At 44.9% G+C, this 27322-nt stretch overlaps 1 long non-coding RNA gene across 1 annotated transcript; it reads left to right on the top strand.

Annotated features, from left to right (window-relative positions):
- Window positions 1-7199: 7199 nt before the first annotated feature.
- Window positions 7200-14266, top strand: LOC118354575 (uncharacterized). The gene is made up of 3 exons (XR_004815357.2): window positions 7200-7741; window positions 11133-11383; window positions 13980-14266. It is a non-coding gene; the product is annotated as an uncharacterized LOC118354575 (long non-coding RNA).
- The last annotated feature ends 13056 nt before the right edge of the window (window positions 14267-27322 follow it).

The following is a 27322-nucleotide window of genomic DNA, read 5'->3' as shown; positions in this document are numbered from 1 at the left end:
TTTGGAAGAAGCTATTTTGGGGACAAGCGGGAGCTGATGTCAGCCTCCAAGTTCAGGACCCAGCTGGCCCAGTGAATCCTCTCTGCCATGGAAGCTGCTGACAGTAGTGGGGTCTTTCTGGAATCTTCCCCCTTCCCACCTGCCCTTAGCGCCCACGTCTGCAGAGGACAGAGGCCTTAAGGCTGATAGGCTTGTGATTTACAACATCTGGTGGGTGGGGAAGTGGGCAGCCAAGGGCCAAGTACACTGCCTGATGGAAAGAAGTCCAAGATGGAGTGCGGAGTGGAGGTGTCTGACAAAGCTGGTGACCGATGACGTTGTGTGACCTGGAGGGAGTCACGGCAGCTTCATGGAGACTCCGTTTTGCATAGGTCCCATGAAACTGAAGCATCAAATAAGGAAGGATACTTTGGAAAGTTAAAAGACAGTGAGATAGGGGTAGAGGGTGTCCCAGGCACAAGACTGGGAAGCCTTGTCCTTGCTCCATTACCAAGTATCAGTATGACCCTAGGCATGTGCTGAAATTTGCTACTACCTGTCACTTGAAGGTCACACTCTCTATAACCAACCCAGTGAATATTTATCTCATCAGCTGAAGGTAAAGAGAAGGTTCCAGAAGCCACACATGGAGAACTAGAGTCTGCAATTTGGGGATTGAAGGGTGAACCGTGCTAAGCCCATGCAGCACTCCAGGAACTGTGCTGGCCTCCCTTGTTCTTTCTTTTTTAAGATTGTATTTATTCATGAGAGACACACAGAGAGAGGCAGAGACTAGACAGAGGGAGAAGCAGGCTCCATGCAGGGAGCATGATGTGGGACTCAATCCTGGGATTCCAGGATCACGCCCTGGGCCATAGGCAGACACTCAACCACTGAGCTACCCAGGTGTCTCCACTAATTTTTTATTTAAATATTTCATTTATTCATTCATAAGAGATACACAGAGAGAGGCAGAGACACAGGCAGAGGGAGAAGCAGGTCCCCCTGTGGGGACCACAATGCAGGACTTAATTCCAGGATCCCAGGATCACGACCTGAGCCAAAGGCAGATGCTCAACTAGAAAGCCACCAAGAGGCCCCCTCTTGGTTTAATGGAGGTTTCATTTAGTAGACATGATTGATTAAATCATTGGCCATTGCTGAATGAATGCAATCCCCAGCTCCTCTCCCCTTCTGGAGGTTGAGGATGAGGTGGGATGTCTCTGAAATGCCTCCTTCCCCCATCATGTGTCTGGTTCCTCTGGGAGCCTTTATGAGTCACCTCATTAGCATATAAACTCAGCTAAGGTCAAAGGGGCCTTTATTTATTTATTTTTAAAGATTGTATTCATTCATTTGAGAGAGAGAGAAAATGAGTAGGGGGAGAGGCAGAGGGAGTGGGAGAAGCAGGGAGCCTGGTGTGGGGCTCGATCCCAGGACCCCAAGATCATGACCTGAGCCAAAGGCGGATGCTTAACCCACTGAGCCATCCTGGCACCCTATCAAAGGGGCCTTTATAAATAACATTCCCTTCACTTACAAAACCCTAAGGGTTTTAAGAACTCTGTGCCAGGAACCAGGGACAAAGACCAAAGATACATGTTTCTTACCGTACAACAGGTAGACAGAAATACAGATGCCGATGGGGGTGCTACAGAGAACTGAGAGCCCACCTGCTGGTGGGAGGCTGTGAAGCGAAGTGGTCCATGAACCAGGTTGTACTGGGATGGAATCCTACATGCAGAGGTTCACCACCGCGACAGCATGGTGCATGGTTCAAATCCTAATATGTGTCTGACCTGGGACAGGTGACTTGCACCTCTGAGGTTCAATCAGCCCATTCATAATGGAGTTAATAACTGCAACACCTCAGGCTTATTATGGGATACAATGGGACTCTTTAGGGAGGACACTTAAGACCATGCCTTGCACATATTAAGCATTCAATACATTTAGTCTATTAACAGTGAGTGATGATGATGATGATTAAGGAAAAGTTCAGGCAGAGAGTGAGAAATTGTGTGTGGTTGAAGCACTAGATTGACTAGTGGCTCCCAATTACCCTGTGATCCACGAGACATCTGCTTACTCAGGCAGCCATTCACAGACCACCAGACAACTGGCTCCCAGACAATTGTTTAATCATCTATGGGGTGACCTGTCCTTCTTCATGCTGTGGAAACCACGGGGCTCCCCTCTCTGTAACAGCTTCCTTGAGGCCTAGAAATTTTTGCCTCGTTTGGCTGGCATGGGATCCAAATCTGATGATGCCCTTAATTAGAAAGAACTAATTTTTGAAACAACAGCCATAAAATATTTGTTCAACAAAGCAAGAACACTAATCAAAACAGGAGAGAGAAGGCCAAGTTTTTGTGAGGCGGTCTTCCAGCTTCTGGTAGATATGTCTCAAAATAGGCCTGAGAGAAACTGGTGTTGGGGTGGCCCAGATGCCTTGAGGAAGGGCAATGGGGGGACCCAAGGGCTGGAAGTGGCTTGCTTGTTGTGGGGCTTACAGATCTAGGAGGCCCTGGGGTTGTCTTGAGAGTGTGGCTGGCTGAGACCCCTGGGCTGAGATGAGGTGAGCCCAACATGGAGGACACACAGGCAGCTCCTGAGCTGTACCTGCCACTCCCTCTGTCCACCAGGGAAGTGGGAGTGAATGACAGTAGAAAATTTTAGGCCGTTGTTGGTACCTTTGTATCCGCCACCCAGGCACCTCTTCCTCTCCCTGCAAAGAAACACCCAGCATCCTGCATTGAGACTCAGGGCTGGAGTGGTCTGTCATCCACATCTTTCTGGTATCTAGGTACTGCTCTGCAAGCTCAGGCTTAAGAGACAGGGATGTGAGCTCTGTCAGGCTTTGGGCACAGCTCCCCTGACTTCTGTAATCAACACTCCCAACGCCTGGGCTGGGACTGGGGCAAACACATCCAGAGCCAAGCTCACTGCTGCCTTGCACCATGCTGCCAGTCTGGGGCCTCGTGGGGCCATTTGCAATCTCCTTGGCCTGCAGCTTGCACCGGGGTCTCACATGAGGGCTCTCAACCACAAAGAAAATGAGATTCTGTCTCATGCACACATCTGTGGAGAGAGCATCATCAGTCTCTCTCCTTCTGGAGCTCTTTGGGAAGCCATGGCACATGCTTAGGGTCTCCCTTTGGGGTTCAGAACAATGGAAGCCAAGGATTTACCGCACACCAGCTGGCAACTTCATGCGGAAAGTGCCAACCCTGTGGGTCACTCCTGGGGTTCAGGGCCAGGCAAAGAGGCCATGTGGAGATGTATTAACTCTGAAAGAAATGGAGAGGAGGCTATGAGGACCCAGGAGTCAGTGAGAAACACATGGAAAGAAGGCAGACCTTAAGTTGGAAGAGTTCGCTCAACCCAGCAAATAAGCATCAAGGTGTATGAAGTGCCAGGCATTGTGCTAGATGCTATGGAAACGGAGGAGCCAAACACAGTCTTCATAAGGAGACCGGGCAAGGGCCATTTGTTCTCAAACTTGCACGTCCATTCTGGAGCTTTCCAGGGGCAGATGCCTAGGCTCCACGGCCTGAGATTCAGATTCACTTTCACTACCACCCCAGGTGCTTATACAGCATGTGGTTGGCACCTCAGCTTTTGGGAACCACTGGTCTAAAAGGCGCTCAGAGGAAGAAAACTCACCCAATCTTGGGGACACTGGGTTGCAGGTGGGAAGTCTGGGGAGATTTTCTGGCACAGACACCCAAGCCAAGTGAATCTTAAAGAACAAGGAAGAGGGCAGCCTGGGTGGCTCAGCGGTTTAGCACCTGCCTTCGGCCCAGGGCATGATCCTGGAGACCCAGGATCGAGTCCCACGTCAGCCTCCCTGCATGGAGCCTGCTTCTCCCTCTGCCTGTGTCTCTGCCTCTCTCTCTCTCTCTCTCTCTCTGTGTGTGTGTGTCTCCCATGAATAAATAGATAAAATCTTAAAAAAAAAAAAAGAAAAAAAAAGAACAAGGAAGAGAGAGGATGATAGAAGCAGAGAATAGACAGGACATTCCAGGCCAAGTATCACAAGAGCAAGGAAATTGAGGCGAAAACATGTGGCAGGTCAGCGGGACTTCATGGGCATGTGATACAAGTAGTCACACAAGTTGTGTGCGTGGAGCTTAATGCTCTGTGGTCTCCATTTTGAAAATCTTGATTTTATCCTTGCATTTTTGTCTTGGACAAAGGGCCTGCCAATTCACTGTGCTCTGGGCCCTGCTCTTTATGGACCCAGGGCCTGACAGGAAGTTCGGGTTTGAAGTGGGAGTGGTTGAGGTGGCTAAAGAGATAAGTGGTGGCTAAGATCCCCAAAGGCCTCATCGAGGAGCTCAGGTTTTGTCCCAGAGAGGAGGGTGTCTTAAGAGGGAACAGTAGTTCACAGATTTGTCTTCCACAAGGATGGCTCTCATAGCTGGGCAAGGTGGGTCTGCATGTGGACACAGAGGGTGGCCAGGAGGCTCTGAGGACCAGGCTGGGACACCAGCGTTGGCCGGGGAAGAGATGGTCGAGAGAAACACTTGGTGAGTGTTTGGCAGTAGGGTGGGGTGAAGCAAGGAAGAAGTCAAGGATGACTCCCAAATCTCTGGCTGGAGCAACTGAGCTGTGTGGCGCCACATAGAAAGAAACACGTTGCAAGCTTTTTCTTTTTTCGTTTCCTCATCAGGGATGGCATCTGAACACACGTCAACATTGTTCATATTTGTCAATAAGAGCTGTGTCCTTTAAGAAGAGGGAAAAAGATGAGGGAAAATGTAATCTGGTCCCAAATTCATGCACCTGTATATGATCTGGGTGAGATCCAGTTTGTGGGTGCACATCACAGAATGGCCCATGAGAGACATCCCTAAAACTGGGCCCTGGACAGAGAACTTTAATAGTAGGCCTGCAACTCTATTTGCTTTTTTTCTATCCTGAATACCAATTATTTTTTCCTTTTGCTAGAAACCCAGCATTGACCTTGAGAATATCATTCGTGTTGGTAAACACATGCTGGTTGTTTTACCAGACATGGAAATCTGTGCTTTAGCTCTGACCTTAAGACACCCTTGCTCCAAAGACAGACGCCTCCAGGTCTCAGCCCAGATGGGCAAGCATCCAGTGGATCTGAGGCTTGGAGGAGATGTAGTCTAAAGTTAATGCATTTATCTGAGCCCCTTTGATCTAGAATCAGGCTGACAATCCTGTGAGGCCAGACTCGCCTGAAGATTTTCAGGCTTTTTCTTGGATTCAGCTGGCTATGCTTGAGAACTGTCTTCCCTCCGGCATCTTAGGACTTGGGCTTTGAATAACTTGATATTACAAATTAAAATCACCCTGAAATATGAATGAAAGATTTAAAAAAGAAAAGAAATTAGATTTTGTTCAAATTAGATCTCTTGAAACTGACAAACGGGCTGCCTCTGAGCCGGCTTATTTGCTTGCAAGATAAACTAAATTCAGCCAAGAAAAAAAGCCCAAATCAAGCAGAAATCACAGAAGGCATTGAGAAAATATTAGTCTCAGTAAATAATAATTATTCAATTTTTCAGATCCTCTTTTAAAAAAGTTTTATTTATTTGAGAGAGAGAGAGAGCACACATGCATGAGCGGGGGGAGGGAGAAGGGAGACGGAGAGTCTGAAGCAGACTCCATGCCCAGCACAGATAGAGCGTGATGCAGCGCTTGATCTCACAACCCTGAATTCACTACCTGAGCTGAAATCAAGAGTTGGACGTTTACCTGACTGAGCCACCCAGGCACCTCTGCTCTGAAGCGTCTTAAAGGTAGAGATCATGGGTTAAACTAGAATGCTCATTTGAAAACCAGATGAGCTAAGTGCCCATGTTTTAAAATCATTTTTTTCCTGATACTCAGTAAAAGAAATATGTAAAATACAGAAAAGCACAAAGGAAGACAGCAAAAAATTACTTGGATTCCAATCAAAGAAAACTATGATTAATGTTTTAGCATGTACCTTTCAGTATTTTCTTCCTTGTGTATATATATGCCTTTCTTATATATTAAAAATAGCAAACAGTATATCCCAGTTTACTGTTTGCATTTTTCATTTAGTAATACAGAAATGAATATTTCCCTTAAGAATAAATATTCTTTTACCTGATTTTTAATGGTTGCCTAGACCCTATTCCTCTGTATAGATGTATAATAATTTACCTAATCAATCTCCTATGTGGAATTTATAGGTTGTTTGTAATTTTTCGTATTATAAACAATGTCACGATTAACATACTTAACGAATAACAACTATTTTCTCATAACAAATTCCTAGAGAGTAAAATTGTATTAAAAGATATTTTTTTTGATAGATAATACTAAATTGCTTCCAGAAAGGCTCTATTAATTTATATTTTCGCTAGTTCAAGCTTTTGAAAACATGATTCAGTGGCAACTACAATTATCTCTGTTTTGCCGTTTGAAAATATTAAGGCAGAAACCAGTATCATGGTAAGTGAGACACAGCAAGTCCACAAGAAGAGTCACCATCCCGTCAATCTGGGATATATTTTCCCATGTGCTTGTGTATGAGTAGGGTGTACTCTCATTTAATTCTTACAACACCCCCAAAGAATTATTTTAATCCCCATTTTGAGACAAGGAAAGCGAAGCTCAGAAACCTCGCTTTTGCACCCAGGACACCATGCTGTCTCCATGACCACAGACTTCCGTGTGGTGACCCCTCAGTGATGTAGTCAGGGGATGCTAGTGCATAACCCCGGTCCTACAAACACCAGGCACTTCGAACTGGACAGGAACAAATGCTTCACTTTAAATAGGTCAATGATAGAAGCATTCTCCTCTTTGAGAAGTGTAACATAAAAGGTCTTGCCCCTGGATTTATTTTTCAGGTTAAAAGGGCTCCAAGGTTTTGTCCTCCTCTCATGGGGACGAGGAATGGGGGAAGAGAGGGAGGCTGGGGAAGAGAAAACCAGCTTGCTCAGAAGCCTGGAGCAAGGTAAAGGAGCGTGTCTTCCAGGTCGACATTGGCAGACCTCCCGCTTTGAATCAGAAGTAGGGAATTTGCTTTGGTTTCCTGACTGGGTTGCCTTGTTTATCAGCCACAGGGCAAGAAACATGCCACAGCAATGAAGTAAAGTTGACATGTCATAGTGGGGAACAGGGAGTGATTCAAGAGGCTGAGTCACCGCTCTGCTGCAGGTACAGAATGAGGCACCCTACAGAAATTCCAAGCAGACTGCCAGACTGCGGGGTTGAATAACAAAGAGAGACAGGTCTGTGGATGACCTAACACACCCTTATTGTTTTGAAATTCCTGGATTGTAAAAACTGCGAATGACAAAGTTTCAAGTGGATCTCCATTCACTCGTCCTTTGTAACAGAAATCAATCCCACAGTTGCATAAAAGTCAGACATGTCCTTAATAGTGGCAGCCGCGCAGACTATCTGGGGAAGGGTATCCCTATAACTGCAGTCACCCACGTGTGCTGGCGCCCGAGCTCTACTTTTTCCTGCCTTCTTCTCTATCAGCTATCGTTGACATCCATCATCCATCTATGTGTTCTCTGAAAAGACAGGATGCCAACAGCGAGCCCAATAGGGAGCCCAGGCAAGCATAATGAAGAAAGCAGGCATCAGGGCTTGTCCTGTCTAGCCGGAGACCTACGAAAACCTGCTTTGCAATTCTTCAGGACGCCAGCAATGCCTCTAGAGGAGCCTCCACCACCTGCTGGCTGTGTGACCAAGCCAGACACTCATCACTCTATGCCTCAGTTTCCTCTTCTATAAAACAGCGGTAAGAATAGATTTTTTAAAAGTGGTGGGGGCGGTGCCTGGGTGGCATGGTTAAGTGTCCAACTCCCGGTTTTCACTCAGGGTGTGATCTCAGGGTCATGGGATTAAGCCCCATTTTGGGCTCTGCTTAGGATCCTCTCTCCCTCTCCCTCTCTCTCACAAGCAAATAAATCAATCTTAAAAAAAAAAAGAATAGATTAAAAAAAGGGGGGGACATTGACCACTGGCCTGTGACAAGCATCCAGAAGTGCCAGTGTCATAAGGCTGCTCACTCAACTCCTTCATCTGCCGCCACATCCCACTGTTTAGTAGCCCTTCATCCACGAATGGCAGGAAGAGCTCTAGATCGGGCATCAGAAGGCATCATTTTAGTTCAGAATCTATCATTTATCACCTATCTGTTGTGTCCTCTTAATATTGGTAGTCGTAGCCGTAGTAGTAACAGACAACCTCACTTCGTGCTTGGCATTTTATACCAACCTAATCCCCACAATAACTTTTTGACTTAGGTAATATTATTCTCCTAATTTTACAGTGAGGCTTAAAGAGCATATATAATTTGGTCAAGGTCCCACAACTTGTAAATGTGAATTTCCTGGAATTCATCCAGGAAAACTTTCCAGAGCCCGTGATCCTAACCATTATTCTGCCTTAACTTTTCCGAGTTTTTTTTTTTTTTTTTTTGCCCACTAGGACCTTTATATTTGATTAATGGGTATAGAGAATATTTGGGGGGCCTATTCAACACATTTTTGGGAGGAAGAGCCACCCTTCTATTCCACAAGTTTCCATTAGAGCTATGGGTTAAAGGGCCTTTGGCTACAATCATCCTGTCCCCCAACCATAGAGCCTGGTGGAGGAAAGTCAGACTCTTCCCCTTCAATTATTGTATACACAACATGAGAAAGAATTTTTCGACTGGAGTTGCTTATCTGGGGGTACCAGGGGCCATATTTCCTGTGGTGTGGACAGGGCCTTCCTTGCTGGAAAAGAATAAAATTTTCAGATAAACAGAAATGGATAATCAGAAATAAAATATGGATGGCTACTTAGAATCCATAGTTCTAGTTCAGAGACCTTGGTTCTATTCATTATGCTTCAACTCCGCAGTCAACCCAGCACTTCAACTGTGTAAACCAATAGGCTCATGTTTGCATGACTGTGAGCTCTTTATTTTTTTGCTGGCAATCAGAGAAGCAGGGAAGGGGCGTGAGGGAGAGCTATAGACAAAAGGTGTGCAGAGGTGAAGTAAATTATTTAATAGCGAATAAAATAGTATTAGAGACAATACTTTGAAAAGTCAAGTTAGAAGGAAATCATGTTAGAACCAGAACACACTTTAAAAAGCATTTGGTGCATACCCCTCATTTTGCAGATGGATGACATAATTTGCACAATGTTAGGCAACTGGCTAGGGGTGAGCTCAGGATCTGGCTAAATTCAGGTGGTCTCTCACTTTCCCAGGACTCTTCCTGTCACCTGTCCTACCTTCTCAGATAGGTAGGTGGATAGGAGATGAGTGCATTACAGATGAATGTATAGACAATGGGTAGACAAATGGACAGATAAATTGGTAGATGGACAAATAGAAGCTAATAGATAGATTTAGAAGAAGATTTAATTGTATAATTAAAAGCCATTGGAAAATTGGGATGAAGCAGAGATGGCATAGTCGAAAAAATACTAGACTAAGAAAATATTCCAGATTTTATATCTGGTCCTATGCTCACTAGCTGTGTTAACTTAGGTGAGCGCTTGAGCTTCTGTGAATCTCAATTATAAGGTGGTCACAAATATACCATGAAAAAATACACGTGACTCCTTTTTTAACTGTGAAGCTTTTTAAAGGAGATTTATTTATTTATTTTAGAGAGAAAGAGAGAGAGTGCATGAGCAGAGGGGGAGAACAAAGGGAAAGGGACAGAGAGAGTCTCAAGCAGACTCCCCGCTGAGTGAGGAGCCCTAAGTGGGGCTCGATCTCATGACTCTGAGTGAGATCATGACCTGAGCTGCAGAATTAGATACCCTGCCAACTGAGCCACCCTGGTATCCCAACTGTGAAGTTTTAATGAATGTAAGGCATTCCCATCCATTTATGAAACTCCACCACAATTGTGTTCAGATTAAGACTGAGCTCCTTAAGATAGGGATCATCCTTATTCCTTTTTGTATACTGGTGCCAGATACTCAATAGGTAATGTTAAGGTCAGTAAACAAATTAATAGCATTGTTTTTATATAAGTGCTCTTCCTTACCACCATGACCCAACCTAGACCATGGGCTTATCTAGTCAATACAGATGCTAAACTAAACCAAAATGACACATGCCAAGAAGGACATGAGAGCAAGGGGAAGGCCCATGATTATCCCTTGGCCTGCAGAGCTTCATCTTAATATATTAACTCTGGGGACTGGTCTATTTTTCTGAGCTGCTGTAGCCTCTAACCCAGTTTTGTATGTTTTTTCTTTCTTGTAACATATTCACATTTCCTACCATCTTGGAAGTCTCTTCTACTTAAAAAAAAAAAATACACATACAGAGAAGAGAGATATTATATACCTACTTTACATAATCATAGAAGTTAATTCAAGTTACATTTCAGATCCAAATGTCAAAAAACAAAAACAAAAACAACCCCAAAATACCAAAACACAAAAAACCTTCCAAACTTTCTGACCATGGAGCAGGAAGAGATTTTATAAAACTAGGCCAACCAGGAAAACAAAGAAAAATCATGACTCATAAAATAAAGATTGATAAATTAAAATTCATTAAGCTTTGAAATTTCTGCTTATCAGATGATCCCACTCTCCAACTCCAATTTAATCAAGTTAAACATGTGTTGGTGTATGTGTGTCCTGTCTGGGTATCAACACCCCTGAAGTGAGGGGGTGAGTGAGTACTCAGCCAAAGGTTGTCACCACACTCAGTATGGCAATAATTTAGGATGTCATAGTCCTGGAGGGATCTTACTATTCCCCTCAGGGCTTTCTCGCGATGACTTAGGGAGTGGGAAATGGAGTTTGGGTGAATATGTGCAAATCCTTTGCTACCGATGGAAAGAGAATTTAATCCACATGATCAAACAGATGTCATGAACACCCTGAGGGAATGGAACACATCTTTCTTTCTAGAACCTAAAGGCCTTGGACAGGGTCAGGCACAAAAAAAGACCCTTCATACATGAAGGGACAAAAGATAACATCATCCTCATGCAGAGAAGAAAGCTATTGCTTAGCTCAATTTCACCAGGGACTTCTTACTGTTTCATCTTCATTAAACTGTGGCTGTCTTCTCTGGGATCTATTGGTTATGAATATTATATCCCTCCCCCAAAAAGCAATCAGCAGAACACCCCCAATAACAGTGACATCTATATTGTGTTTTACAGTTTGCAAACCACTTCCAACCTTGTGCAAATGTGCTTCTCGCTTCTGTTTGATCTGACTTCCGTAACGCTTAGATCTCGTGGATGAGGACTCTGGCTCCTAATATTTGTCTCACTCCTTTCTCCAAGTTTGCTAAATGATTAACATCAATGAGGGCTCCAGCTGCCACCATCCACCCAGAGCCCTGCTTTGGTGGGCTAGCACTCCGAGCTTCGCATGCATTATCTCATTTAGTCCCGCAGCCACTTACGAGGTAAGTACTATATTTGTCCCTATTTGGCAACCAATGAAACTGAGGGACAGAGATGAAGTCATGTGCCCAACATCCTGCTGCTGGTACGTGGAAGACTGAAGACCAAGTGGCCTGTCTCCAGAGCTCTCACACTTACCACTAACCTCAACTACCTCTCCTTAGGCTTTGCTTGTCCTCCTGGGATGCTCTGCTCTTGTCATTCTATGTCCCTCAACCGCTGGCTTTCACCACCTCTTAGTTTTGATGGGCTCAGGGCCCTGGGTAGAGGGCCTTCCCTCTACCAGCCTGCATGCCAAGGGTCTCAAAACAGACAAGGCAAATCCTCAGAGAGCAGATGATGCTGTAGATACCGTGGCATGCCTCTGAGACCTCTCCTTCAGAACGGAGGCTCTCATTCCCCTCAGCTGCTGGAAGGGCTGGCTGCTGAGGGCTCAGGGCTGAAACTCTTTCCAGGAGCCACTCCTGCCCGATGGGCGTCACCAAATCCCCTGCCCCACGCACCCACCTTCCTGGGAGCAGGCAGCAGTGATTGGTGGATGCAGGATCCGGCCTTCTAGCCTCAGCTGGGGCCAACTCCAAAGGGCCATTGTGACTCCAGAACTATTGCAACTACTTCACAGTTCCAGTCTTCCCTGTTCCCAGGTCTGCTTCCTCCACTCCCCAGCGGACATTAGTACCAAAGGGTTACACCCCAGTAAATGTCCTGCATGCATCTTGCAGCCTGAGACCCAGATTCCCAGGAATCTCTCCAAACGCATGAGTTAATCAAACAGCTCTGAGCAAAGCTTCATTTCCTGATGGCAGAAGGAGGCCTCATGCAGGCTGGGGCTCAGACCTTTCCCAGTGTTCCAGTTTTCCTGTACAGCCAGTCTTTGGCACTGTTATGTATGGCATATTGGCTCTTTTTCTTTCATTCTTTCACTTCACTAGAATTTTCTGATATTTGTTACTGTGTCTATGGGATTCACCTACACCTATAGCCAACAACAGGGCTGTGCACTTCCTGCAACACTTCTCCTGCATTGTCTCTGACAATGCCTGGAGTGTCCCAACCTGGGACCCAAGTCATGCTGGTCATATTCTTGACATAACCCACACCTATGGGTGATGGACATGCTTGTAATTTACATGCATAAAGCATAAAATAAACAGATATGGGCAGGTGTAGGAGTATTATTCAGTCTCAAAGATGGAATGTATCCCTATAGGTAGCCCCAAAAGTCTTTAGCTAGTGTCCCATCTTCCTCTCTTAGCTCGGACCCTCATCATTTCCATGTCAAGATGCCATCGTACATTCTGAGAAGGCTCTTAGTCTTCTCTTTCTTTCACTTGAATCTGTTGTACTCTCTGCCGCCAGATTTATCTTCCTAAAGGAAGCTCTCATCATACTCCTCCCTGCTTAACCACCTTCGTGCTCCCCACTCCCCATTCTCATGTCATCTAGCATCCCAAACCCTATCCGACACGCCTGACATCCCGAGGCAGCCAGCATTTCCCTTTGAGATGTTGCTCATTCTCTTTTCTTCAAACACTCATCAGGAAACCTCCTGATCCATACAAAGAGCTGCCAACGATCTGGTCTATACTTCTCTAATAACTTCGGCTCAGTCTCCCTTAATTTATAGTCATTTGTATACTTGACTTCTCTTCCCTCCAAGATTATGGGCAGCTCCGGAGAAGATATACAAGCAATCTTAGCACTAAGATGCTATCAGACACGTAGTGGGCTCTCAAGAGAGATTCATTGAAGTGACTTATTATCTTCCTGGGGAAACAGATTTATTCTCTTCCCCTTCTCCCTGCCTTTCCATCAGTCTTTATATTCCTGAAACCCATCTATATCGATGTTATAGGATATAATTATTTAATCATATTAAACATAAAGCAACACACAGCATATTGAGACACTGCCCTGAAACACGCCTTGGGAGAAAGATGATTTGAACGCTAAAGCAGAGTGGAGGGAAATGAGGGCACTGCTTTAACCTAATGATAGAAAATTTACAATTTCAAAATGATGATTTTCAAACAGTGGACTAAACCGAGGGTGGGGAGGGGTCCTATAAAATACAGTGTAGGCTAGAAATCAAAAATAAGCAGGTAGTAAATGCATTAAGAATTTCTAGAAAAAGAGGTGAATATTTTTTCTGAAGTAATTCAAAGCCTAGTGCACTACCTCCTGCCCTTTCCTAGACAATTGGACACTGGGCCACTCCTCCTGGCTTGTGGGGTGGGGTTCAGGGTGTGGCTCTGTGGGCTCTGACCATCCCTGCCGGCCAGTGCATGTCGATGTCCTGCCCTGCCCCAGGGCCTCGAGTCCCAGCTCCACAGATACAGATAGTACTCTATCATAGCCCAGGCTCCAAACACAACTGCCCCCCATTCAAACACACTTCCCCTTATTTCCATGGAGTCTTGTTCCTCTGACAAATGTCTGGAAACTTCTGGTAGAAAGTCAAGCTCAATTGAGCTTCAGAGATAATGAAAAAAGGGCAAGATTCAAAGAGTTTCTTGATGAACACAGTGGTGGCTCTGAGTTGCAACTGGACCTACTGACCTATTCCTCCTTCTCTGAACTTTTGCATCTCTGCTCTAGGTTGTGGGGGTTTCCCTCCAATGGCAGCTCTGCTCCCGCTGGCTGTCAAATTCTGGAATTGGCCCTGGTGGTGAGAAAGGAAGGAGCTTCTTTACTATTTCGAACAAACTGTCAGAACTGACACAAGCTGGGTTTTTAAACATCAAGCCATCCAGGATGGGTAAGGTATTGAGAAATATTCTAGAATATATTCAAAGTCAATGAGGGAACAAATGTAGATAATGATATTTGTAAGAAGGATTTGCACAGTGTGGAAAATTTATTCCAATAAATATTTGTCTATAACATCCCTTGTTTCTTTGTTTTTTTTTTATTTAAAGATTTTATCTATTTATTCATGACAGACACAGAGAGAAAGAGGAAGAGACACAGGCAGAGGGAGAAGCAGGCTCCCCTCCCACACTCCCGATGTGGGACTCGATCCTGGGACCCCAGAATCACAGCCTGAGCTGAAGACAGATACTCAACCACTGAGCCACCCAGGCATCCCTCTTTGTTTCTTTGTTGTAGAGTTGCTTTTACCAGACAGTTTCTGATCCCAGCTACACACACACACACACACACACACACACACACACACACACATGCACACACACACACAATCACTGGAGGCCCAGTGCTCAATGCAAGCACAACAACTTCTAATCCCAAACATCCACTATTGTGACCAACACCGCTCAGGCCCCAGGGACATCTCCTCCATCTCTGTCCTTGAAGTAAAAGGGACTGCATCTGAGTATCAAGCACCAAGAAGATACGTTTGCACCACTGCTGACTTTGGAGATGACCACAACTCTGGAGCATACAGCGGATTAGAGTAGCCAAAACACCAGGGTAAGAAAAAGACAAATTCTTTACCTTGTTAATTCTTCCCCTTCTGTAGCAAGGATGTAATAAATTCTTGCATAATGAAGAATTATTTTGGCAGCCTGGGTGGCTCAGCGGTTTAAGCACCTGCCTTCTGCCCAGGGTGTGATCCTGGAGTCCCACACCGGGCTGCCTGTGTGGAGCCTGCTCCACCCTCTGCCTGTGTCTCTGCTTCTCTCTCTCTCTGTGTCTATCATGAATAAATAAATAAAATCATTTTTAAAAAAAGAAAAAGAAAAAGAAACATGTAGGGTCCACTTAACTGTGGATTCTTTTTTTTTTTTTTTTTATAACTGTGGATTCTTAAAAAAAAAAAAGAATTATTTTCCAATACTGCCAAAAATCCACTTTCTTCTCTTCACATGTCCAATTCAGGGTTCCGGGGGGTATGCTAAGAAATTACACATAGTATTCCCAACAGGTGCACATATATTTTGGCTAACATTTTCCAATATCATGTAACTTGTATTTCTTTAGTTTTGTACACAAATATAGTTCTAGCTTGAATATATATGATCTGTAAAACCAGTTCTCGATATTACCAGCTAAATGAACTTTGCTAGAATTGCAAATAGTTTTATTTTTATAAAAAATCTCACTGAGGTGTAATTAAATCTTTTAAAAATATCTTTTAGGGGAGCCTGGGTGTCTCAGTCAGTTAAACATCTACCTTTAGCCCAAGTCATGATCCCAGGGTCCTGGGATCGAGTCCTGCATCAGGCTCCCTGCCTAGCAGGGAGTCTGCTTCTCCCTCTTCCTCTACCTGCCTCTTCCTCTGCTTGTGCTGTCTCTCTTTCTCTGTGTCAAATAAATAAATAAAAATCTTAAAAAATGTATCTTTTAAAAACCTTCAGATGAGGATGCCTGGTGGCTCAGTGGTTGAGCATCTGCCTTTGGCTCAGGTCATGATCCTGGGGTCTTGGGATTGAGTCCTGCATCAGGCTCCCCAAAGGGAGCCTACTTCTCCTTCTGCCTATGTCTCTGCCTCTCTCTCTGTATTTCTCTAAAATCCTTCTTAAAAAAACCCTTCATATCTATTCAAATAATTTTATTTTAACTTTTGATATTCACTAAGTAAATTATATTTTGCATTTCGGTTGCAATGGATAATGTTGAGTATTTTGGAAGAAAAATAAGTTTTTTTGAAAACATAGCTAAAATAATTAAATTTCTAGCTTCTCACATTAACGTTAATCTACATATTGATTAAAATATATTCAAATTTTGTACATTTTAATATAATTACATTTATTTTTAATCTCAGATTATTGCTATCAATGGAACACACTTTGTGAAAATCTTGATTATAAGAATATAATTAATGATTTTGCTGAAACAAAGGCAAGAAAATGAATTTATTAAATAGATATATAATAATTTATAAACTCATGTCTTTATTCTTATTACTCATCCAAACATGGCTTGGCAAACAACATTGCAGACAGGCTTACAAAGGATCATATTCTCCCCTTTTGATATTTTGCTAATTTTTAGTCATAGAAAAAACATAGCTCTACAAATATTTTTCTTTTGTGTTGTGAAGCATATGAAGGGGGAGGATAGAACACTTTTTAAATGGTTTATTGGCTTGACTTGTAACTTTTCAATAACTAGACATGTGGTGCAAGAGTGCCAGGCCTGGGAATGACAGGAGTGGGCAGCTCCCCGATCTCTATGGCTGCTGATCCCTGTAGCTCATGGGTCTCCAAAGCCCGGCTCAAGAGTTCTGCAATTTTCTAAGGGTCTTATGATCTCATTGCTTTTGCCTCTGGGATCCAGTGGTGTTTTCTAACTTTATTGAGCAGCCATATGAGGACGGGCACCCTAGTAAGTGTCTTGGTGTTTTTCCTTCATCCTTGACCACAGGCTTTCAAGGTAGGGATGGTTCTGATTTAGATGGGGAGGCCAGGATGGAAGGAGGGAAGTTACTGGCTTGTGGTCATAATGTGATGACCAGATGACCCTCACCCTGGCCTCTGGGACTCTAAATCTCTCTGCGACCATGTCGCCACTTCCCACTTCTCCCCCTTTGCACCCCCTGTCTGTGGCTGAGCCTGGCAGTCCATGTCTGTTCCTTGTTTACTTCCCATTCTCTGACAAATGCTTTAATCAGGTCACCTGCTATTTACCTCTTTAAAACTACCTGGATCAATACATCTGCTATGGATTTCAAGCTCATTAAATAATCTAAACACACTGTATGCCATGACCAAACTGGCACTTGATAAATTACATTTTTTTTGATAAATTACATTTTTGCCACAACTATATTTGTAAAACTTTAGAAAGAAACAGCTTAAACGCTTGATACATTTTGCTGCATTAAGAACTAAATTAATAAACGTTGATATAACCATTTGATCAAGCTGGAAGTGAAAGTATTGGTCATGAAGGCTACAAAAACATGGAACACACTTAAGACAGATGCAATGGTAAGTGAATATACGTATAAAATTACACACATCATATGTCAGAATTAGGTAAAAATTAGTATCCACGTGAAAACAAACACACAGGAAAAGAAAAAGACAAATTTGCAACTAAATGCTAATCGTGGTTGTATTTAACGGTGGTTATTAATGTACTAGAGTGATTTTTTTCTTTTCTTTTCTTTTATCTTATTTTTTAAACCATTCGGGCTTAGATTAGTTTCATACTGAAAACATACTTGTTTAGAATGCATTCTTTCCTGCAAATAATAATGATGGATCTTGGCCCAATTTCATCTGACCTGTGCTACCACCTAATCATTTGCATGACATGCCTATCTCCCTGGCTCTGTGCCTTCTTTAAGATGAAAGCTACCCTGGCCGAGGCTCTCCTGTTGGCAAGATGCATTTTACAGATCAAGCACTTTAGGCTTTGTCTTATAAATTAGGAGGAGCAGAGATGAAGAGAACCGAGGGTCTTGAGGTTTTAATACAAACTCTGCCAACAGAAAAGTTCTCTCACTTTTTTTTTTAATGTTTTATTTATTTATGATAGTCATACAGAGAGAGAGAGAGAGAGAGAGGCAGAGACATAGGCAGAGGGAGAAGCAGGCTCCATGCACCGGGAGCCCGACGTGGGATTCGATCCCGGGTCTCCAGGATCGCGCCCTGGGCCAAAGGCAGGCGCCAAACGTTCTCTCACTTTCTAAAGGCAATGCTGTCCATCAAATGCTCCCCAAGGACATGGAACCACACCACTTGGTCAGCGAGCTCCAGCTAAAAGCAGCTTGTGATCGGAATGCCCCTCTGTGCAGTGACCAGAGCCTCTGGGCATGTCAGAGCTCCCAGGTCTTTGAGAGAATTCTGGCGCCCTCATATGCATGTGCCAGATTGGAAGCAAGCCTCGAGGGCCATAACAACATCTGTGAGTAGCCCGGAAGAACCCTTCAGAAGGAGCTGGGATGAAACCCTCTCTAAAAAGCCCTGCCGCAAGCCTGTGTTACACATCCATCTCACCTGTGCCGGGCTTGGGTTTTAATATCAAGAACCCTTACCCAACGGTAAGCGTCAAGAACAGGAAAGACTGAGTCAATGGAAAACTCATAATGTCTGCTGTCTCTTCGCATCTCCCTTCTTTCCTTCCTGCCCTCTGAACATCCACCATGTGCCAGCTGCCGGCCCGAACCCTGAGCAGCCAGAGTCACGTTAGACATGGCGGTGGCCTGGAGGAGCTTGAGGTCTACCCCTTCCCACCAAGAGTGTGGTCCTCGGATTGTCTGGAAGCTTGCAAGAAATGCAGATTCCCCAGGCGCCCCCCCCCGCCCCCCCATGGAGCTACTGACTCAAAATCTGGATTTTTTAAAAAGATTTTATCTATTTATTCATGAGAGACACACAGAGAGAGGCAGAGACACAGGCAGAGGATGAAGCAGACTCCCTGCAGGGAGCCCAATGCAGGACTCGATCCTGGGACTTTGAGATCACAACCTGAGCTGAAGGCAGACGCTCAACCATGCAGCCACCCAGGTGTCCCTGGAATCTGGATTTTTAACAGGCTCCCCAGGTGCCTGACAGAAGGTTGAGAGGCACTGGCCAGTAGAGCTCTGTGAAGGCAAGTCCAATGTCTTCCAAGTAAGATTAAGAGTTGACAGTATTATTTAGTGTTCATGAACTATTTTAGTTGGTTTTACACACATCATCCAAAAGTACATGTGACTGTTGAAGGGTTCATGGACACAGTCACGAGGACAGTGATTGCCTGTGGGAGTGGAGAGTCCCTCTGGGAGGCTTTGTGGAGGGGACAGACAGACAGGGATGCAACATGGAGAGGAGGAAGTGGGCATGAGTTTCCGTGGAGGAGCACCAGGGAATCTAGAGTGTGGACAGAGCATGTGCACACAACCATGGCAGTCCTGGGCCTGAGCAAACAAATCTGAAGGGATGCCTTCCTGGTTGCCTCATCTGAGCAGCATGTGCCTTCGCTTTCTTGCTTCCTTCGCTTTGCCTCCTGAACCTGCAGATGGCTGCTCAATAGAGGAAGGCATCCAAGGGCACTGGAATATGCCAGGGGCAGGAGGGGCAGGAAATCCAGGGACCTCCACCTCTCCCCTCCAATGCTGCTGAAAGAAGAGTCCTTTGGGATTGCAGAGACTTAGATTTTTTGTTTGGAGTTGTTTTGTCATTGCTGTTTGTTTTGTTTTGTTTTTAGAGAGGGAAGTTTTATTTTTGCTCAGGTCAGCCTCCCCTCTATCTAAATAAATTGAACAGGAGATAATGTACACATTTCAGAAAGGATGCTTCAGGAGTAAAAAGGATTTTGGAATTTTGACCAAGCTTCCGCACATCTTGGGTGGCTCCAACCCTTATTGGCAATAAGAAGTGGCACAAGTATCCAAATTAGGAGTCTCACCTGGGTCTTCAGAATGCCTAGACACTGTCCTGGGCATTCCTCATCACACAGGTGTTATAAAGAATGCCTGTGTTCTTTTCCTTTTGGTCCTCTGACTTTCTATTGCATTGGGTAGAAACCAACTCCTGGCATTGGAAGTTATTAAGCAAGAGAGGCACAGATGAAGACTTATAAGTCCTCCTTCTGTAGGAAATTTTATATATGGACAACATATTGCATATAACATCTCATATAACATCCCCTATTTTTTTTGGCATGTCCAGAAAGAATTCAAGCACATTTATTCTAGATGAGAATAAAAACAGTGAGTTTCTTCTTCCTATAGTCTTTGAAGAAATAATTTATAAGGTGCCAATCTCTTGTATCTGAGAGTTGTACTCTCTAAACTGTACACAGACCTTTAAGAATCAGCTGAAAGAGCCAAGTCCAAGAAAAAATTCCTAAGAAAACTGAACAACCTGGTATGGGAGAGGAAACATCCGGGCCTGAGAAATAAAATTCCCTGAAAATTGTGTTGACATATAATTGCAGTATACCTAGCACCGCTATGAAGACAAACTACGCTGTTCTTTGGAGGAATATGGCCATTAGTCACCCAACACTACACTTGTGAACCCAAGTAATGCTAAGTCAAAACCCAACAAGACCCATACTTGGCATCGTGAAGGCAGAAAAGCATATTACTTGCTGAAAGTTTTTGTGGATTAAATTCACATTAATTCATCTTAAGCCCCATAATATCTTTTCTTGGATGTACTGAAAAGTGTTCGCCCATTGTGCCCCGGAGACTAGATTCATGCCTCTGCTGAAAGTTTCGGGAGGCTGACAAAAAGCTCGACCTATCTATTAGAGAGAGATGAGCGCAATCCTTTTCAAGAGAATAAGCAACACACAGGTCTTCGGGACTGTGTCCACTCATACTATGTCTATTTTGATGAGGAACTGAGTTCTTGACAGAAAAATAACTTTTATTTATATTACTTATATTAATGCATTTTGGATAGCTTATATATTAGTTCACTCAGGCTGCTATAAGAAAATACTGCAGTAAGGCTTGAACAACAGACATTTATTTCTCATTGTTCTGGAGGCCAGATGTAAAAGGTCAAGGTGCTAGCAGATTTGGTTCTGGGTAAGAGCCCAATTCCTGACTTGCAGATGGTCACCCTCTTAATATGTCTTCATGCAGCATGGAGAGTGAGAGAGAGTTAGAGAGAGTGAAAAAGAGAATGAGAGTGAGCTCTGGTCTGGCTCACTCTTCTTTTTCTTTAATCAAAAAATTTTTTAAAAACATTTTATTTATTTATTCTTGAGAGACACACAGAGAGAGGCAGAGACACAGACGGAGGGAGAAGCAGGCTCCCTGCCAGGAGTCTTTTGTGGGACTCAATCCTAGGACCCTGGGATCACACCCTAAACCAAACGCAGACACTCAATTGCTGAGCCACCCAGGCATTCCCTGGCTCACCCTTTTTATGAGGAGGACACCAATCCCACCCTTCCCTTGGGTCCTCACCCTCATGATGTCATCTAAACCCAATCCCTTCCAATGGCCCCACCTCCAAATACCAACACATCGGGATCTAGGACCTCAACATATGAATGGGGAGGAGGCACAGACATTCAGACCACAACAACTCCCAATGGAAAAGATAGAGCATGAACTTACACTCCACAGAAGTTCTCAGAGCCCCCTGCAACAGTATTTATCCAATAAATACTCATTTATGCACCCACAAACACTCCTGGGCCACAACATTAGTTACTTCTCTCAGATACAAGGAACAGTGACTCACCCTTCTACTTAAAAATCACAGCTTCGCATTTGTCTTTCCATTAGAGTAAAACTCCTTCACATGGCTGACAAGAACATCTGAAATTTAGGTTTGTTACTTTCCCAAGCCAGCTCTCACCATCTCTCCTTGTTTTCTCTCCCGCAATTTAATGCCTCCTTTCGACTTTCTGGAATGTGCGACACTTCCCCTGGCTTGTACAGATTCTATCCTCCGCCTGCACATAGCCATCAGCCATCTGGTTGACCTGCCAACTCCTCACCAAGCCAAGCCCAGCTCAACCATGGGACATTCAGAGATGGGACGGCACCTGTCTTGACCCTCGGGACCCGTGGACAGTCATGTGGAGGAGGCACGTTTTGAACTGGATGAAAGGACAAATAGAATTTCCAAAGGAAGGGCCCATGTGAGTGTTTTGGGGGGTAGGGGTGCACACACAGGCATGTGAGGCCAGAAGGCAATCTTGGAAGTGCAAACACCTAAAACTTGTGCTGAAAATGGACAATCTTCTATTTTACAGGGTTCATGGGCAGCTAAACATTGATTTCCTTACAAAGAGGAATCGAGTCTAAATATTTTAAAGACTTCTTCATCAAAGGTAATTCTGAGGGCCTGCGATCATGCCAACCTAGTGTTTGGGCTTCCTGTCTCTCACTCCATTGTATGATTGGGAAACTATTTGATATCTTTCTTAGTAGTTTCCACAGAAGAGGAGGCCATACATCTCCCCATGCTCTACTGGAATAATTTTCAAATGTGTACTAAAAGTCTATGACATAGCAGATGATCATCTGGACTCTGTGCCAGATGTGTATGCTTGCCCGGATGCGTGTGTGTGTGTATGTATGTGCACATGAGTGTGCTGGTCAGACTGAGTTGGGAGGGATATGTGGTGGGACAGGCCAAGTGAGCTGTGTTCCCAAACATGGGCAGTGCCTTGGTTCTGATAGTGACACCACAGTGGGATGCACTCCCCGGGAATGGCTTAAGCCAGGGTTCCCTTTCACCCACTGCCGACAGAGCATAAAAATATCTCCAGCAGGCATTTTTCCCAAATGGAGGGGAGGCAATGCACTTTCAGGCATTTTAAATAAAAGGAAGTCCCCTGGACGACGGGGAAGGGGGTGCTAGATTTCACTGCGGTTTATTTCCTAGGCTGTTGGGAAGGAGGAAAGTGCCTGGTGGCCTTTGGGAGACCTAGGGGGGAGGTCAAGATCTGACACCCCTGTTCAGGGAGAGAGGTTGAGCCAGGGAAGGTGAAGTCTCCTTAGGCCAAGTTGATAATCCCCCTCCCCCACACCCCCTTCCTCCACCCCTCCCTCCACAGCTGGCTGTCCCCACCCCGCATGGGGACCACTTGGGACAGAACCCCACCCCACCCCAGCTCCTGCTTCCTGCAAAAGCCACTCGGGTGTGCTCATGCCTCCACCAGACTTATTTTCAAGCCACCCAAAAATAACAACATTTGATATGAGGCCTCCGAAGGCTTTGGCTGGGGTCAAGTTTCCAAATTCTTGACTCAAGTATTGTAAATGAGAACTCCCTTTTTTTTTTTTTTTTTTTTTTTTCCAGTCAGGCTATTTTTTGCCTCTTTCTTTTTTTTTTCTCAAGATGTTGGGAGAACCCCAACCCAGGAATCAGTGCTTAGTGGGTCACAGGGTATAAATAGTAGTGTTGAGACCATAACACAGGGCTCTTTGTACTATCATGCAACTAAACCTAAAAAAAAAAAAAAAAAAAAAGAAAAAGAAAAAAAAAGCTTCCAAACAGACCAGTTAACATACCAGCATGGGGCTCTGTGGGAGTGTGGCATTGCTGAGCACCAGCTACATTCTATATCTGTCCACTCCAGCATTCCACTACTGACATCTATTTAAAGCCTTCCCCATGTACACAGGATACCCTATTCATGAAATAGGTACTCAGAAAAAAAATCATTCTGTATGTATTTTTTGTGCTGCGGATAGTTCATAAACACAAATTCAAGCCAATAAACTCAACACCGCAGGGGGAAACCCAAGCTCTGGGCTCACCTCCCCAGCCCCTAGCTCTGGAAAGCTAGCTCTTCTCATCCGTAAAATGGGAACAAGCATACCTGATCACTGAAAATTGGCTCTGCGTGACATGTGGTGCAGCTTTGAAAATTAAGAGATTGAATCTGGGAACTTCTTTGCTTTGAGGCACTCCTTAAATATGAGATATTATCTTAATTAAACTAATGATGCGAATCATGGGGTCAGCTCTTTGATGAAGTTAAGCGGGATGATCCAAAGTATCTATTAATTTGCTACCAGTCATTGTATTTGGAGACCCTGAGGGATCCTGAAAATTGATTAATTGTGACAGGCCTGATGGTATATTTCTGGATGATTATGGCAAGCCTTGGGTGGTATTACAAGGGATGCCAATTTTCATGTGACAGTGAAATTCATAGCTCTAACACGACTACTATTATACCAGTAGAAGGGACCAGGCTGAGGGGCATATGACTTAGCAGCTGACAAGTGCAATAATTCTCAGAACTCTGTGGCTCAGAATGTGTGCTGGCTGCTAAGAACTGGGATTTTAGAAATAGAGAGTTCAGATTACAAGCCTACTGGGCAGAAACTTGGGTACTCGGGGGTGGGCCAAGGTTCTAGTCACTTAGTGTTCTATGTTTGAATTCTGAGCCTGTGAGCAAAAAAAAGTAAATAAATAAAAATCTTCTTTGGCAAAGAGCCCCTCTCTTTCGCGAGCTCTCCCACAAGGTTTCTTGGGCAGGATTTACCTCTGGCTGCCATCCATGATCCCACCTCCCCACCTTTTAGTGAATGGTGTATGGGGCGGATAGGTGGGGGGGATCAGATGGGAGGTAACACTTTTGTTCCAGTTGTTGGAATAACCAGAAAATTAGCAGAAGAACAAACCCGTTGGGGGCCGAGTGGGGTTCCTCAGAGGTGACTCTCCATCTGTTAATGAGGTTTAGTATTTCAGGGGCTGGTATTTGAGTCCCGTTGCCAGGGGAGAGAAGTAGAGAAGGGTCCAGCCAGCACGGTTTCCTCCTAGGGCTCACACAGAACATAGGTACAGCCACACTCCCATACCAGGGACCAAGAACCACACATTGAGTGCCTCCTAGGTAGTGGACACAGTGCCAACAAGCACTTTCCATAGATCATCTCCTTCAATGTGCACAGACTTCCTACGGGAATGAATAGTGCTATTCTTATGCCCAGTTTACACATGGGAATAGAACCTTAGAAGAAAGTGTGTCCAAGATCACACAGTTAGTGACATTGTGCAGGCAGAAAGGGAACCCAGACTTCTTGCTAGCAAAACCTAGGCTTTTCTTGACTTGGCCAAACTTTTTCCTTTCCCCAGACCTCTCATGCACAGTACAATGCAGCCAGGACTCAGGATATCTCAGGGGTGATGTCAGAGGAGCCTCGAAGAAGAAAGGTCACCATGCCATACAGACCCCAGGATAACTGTGGAGGAGAGGGCTCCTGGGTCCCCTCGATGCTCAGAGTGCTGGGCAGCCCTACTGGACCCAATCAGGAACATCTGGGCCTAGAGAGGAAATTTTGAGGTGAGATTTTGGCTTATTCTCTGCACCATAGATTGATGAAAGGAAAACCTGCATTTCAGGACACGTGTGCACACCCACAAAATAGCATCTAACAGGATCCCAGGGGCACCTGGGTGGCTCAGCCAGTTGAGACTCTGACTTGGGCCCAGGTCCTGGTCTCAGCCCTAAGGGGGTTTCCCCTGCTGGCAGAATCTACTTTTCCCTCTACTCCTCCCCCTGCACATGCACTCTTTCTCTCAAATGGATAAATGGAATATTTAAAAATAAATAAATAAAATAAAAGGATCCCAATGAGTAAAGATGAAAACAAATTTGTTTTCTTTTGCTTGATGTCGCCCTCTAATTTAGATGGAAACTACTGGCAACCATGTGGTTCCACAGGGACTCGAACCCAGGAGCTTCTGTGTGTAAGGCAGATGTTGCTAACCACCACACCCTAGAACCTGAAAGGTGGCCTCTGCTTTAAAAAGCATAAACACCAGTCCCCTGTGTGCACGGTTTCACTTTCCCTACTTTATTACCTGTGGCTAATCAGTTGAGAAGTAAAAGATCCTCCTGACACCAAGTCAGTAGCCTGATGCCAGGTCACGATCCCACATCACTCAGGTCATTTCATCTCATCTTGTAGGCATTTTATCATCTCCCAACATCACAAGAAGTACAATAAGATATTCTGAGAATGGGATCACATTCACATAACTTTTATTACAGTATATGCCTCTAGTTGTTCTATTTTATTATTATTTTTTCATCTCTGCCTGACTGATAAATGAAATGCGTGTTTATCATAAGTATGTATGGATAGGAAAGAAAATATAGCATACACAGGGTTGGGTACTATCCCTGGTTTCAGGCAGCCGTGCAGGTCTTAGAAGCCTCTCCTCGGATAAGGGGGGACTGCTGTATTCTGCATCTTAGCCTCCTACACTGGTTACACTGCTTGACTTCCTCAAGCTGCTGTGGTCACTGCCCTAGACTCTTATATGTTGAACTTTGAGACACAAACTTCTCACCCTAAATCATGCCACCCTCTGCTCCTGCCAAGAATTTCTGAAGGAAGATGGGCACTCTGAAATCTTCACCCCCCTTCGAAGCCAGTTCAACACAGCATCCCCCAGGAAATACCCGAAGAGGCTATCTCGGATGCTTTCCTCGGATTGATTGCTCCTATTTTCAGAGCCCCCAGTCTACTCCTTTCTGCCTTCCCTGGTACCCCGAGAGCCTGCCGAGCGCCCCGGAGCTGGCACAGCCCCTGGTGCACTAGGTGAGCGGGCCGCACTCCTTGAGTGGGGGTCACAGCGGCGGACCTAGAGAAGGAGCGGGGCCTGGGCAGCGCGGGAGCAATCGGGGTGCTCAGCCCTCCCTGACATCTGGGCAGCCTGGTGCTTTGGTATCATCTCCTCGCATCCCTGACTAACCTCGGGGGCTGGAGAGGACAGGGCAGCTCTGATTTCTGCCCCGAGGCATGTCCCAGCTTCACATCAGGTCGTTCTGACTCCCTTATCTAGGCATTTGTCATCTCCTGCCAGGACGAACCCTGCTCCAGTTTGCGGAAATGAGACATATTCGCAGCCTTGGAGTCCTCTTCCACGCCCTCTTCTCACCCCTGCCCGAAATCAGATCCGTCTCTAAACCTTATCAACAAATCTCTTTGAAATTCTCTCCTAGCTCCTTCTCTGCAGCCATCCTGGGCCAGTTCCGCACAAGGGGAGTGACATAATGGCTTGTTGGTGGCCTTAACTCTGGAGCCCCTGGCTCTTCCCTTCTCCATCAGTATCAGGATCAGGACCGGCTTCCTCACCACCACTCCTGGACAGAGTGGCACCTCCCTATGCTTGGGCCTCTGGGTCCTTGGAAGTCCTACCTTCACCCATTTAGTCAATCTCTATTCCCCATTACCCCCCAGTAATTAACCTGCAGTGATAGATGTCATAGGTTTTCCTTCTTGGTCCCAAAACACACAATGCCAATTTCTGCTCTGCCTGACATCCTCATGCCTCCCCTCTGCAGTGCCTCCTCTAAGGCCTCTCTGGTGTCCATCTTCTGCATGAAACCCTCCTAGTCCCTTCCACCCCTGCTTGGCCCATTCCCTTCTGTGAACTGCGCACCCAGGGTGTGGACCATGCTGCTCTGCTCTGCACCTGCTTAGCTGCTGTCTTGGAGCAGATCCATAATTCAGTGTGCATTGCTTGAAATTTCCAAATAGATTCTAAGTTCTTTGAGAATAGGGTGTGAATCTTATTTATCTTGTGTCCCTCACTGTACCTTGGGAGGGA

The sequence above is a fragment of the Canis lupus genome, chromosome 4 (assembly GCF_003254725.2).
Source record: "Canis lupus dingo isolate Sandy chromosome 4, ASM325472v2, whole genome shotgun sequence".
Taxonomy (NCBI): Eukaryota; Metazoa; Chordata; class Mammalia; order Carnivora; family Canidae; genus Canis; species Canis lupus.
This window is presented reverse-complemented; position numbering and strand designations above follow the sequence as displayed.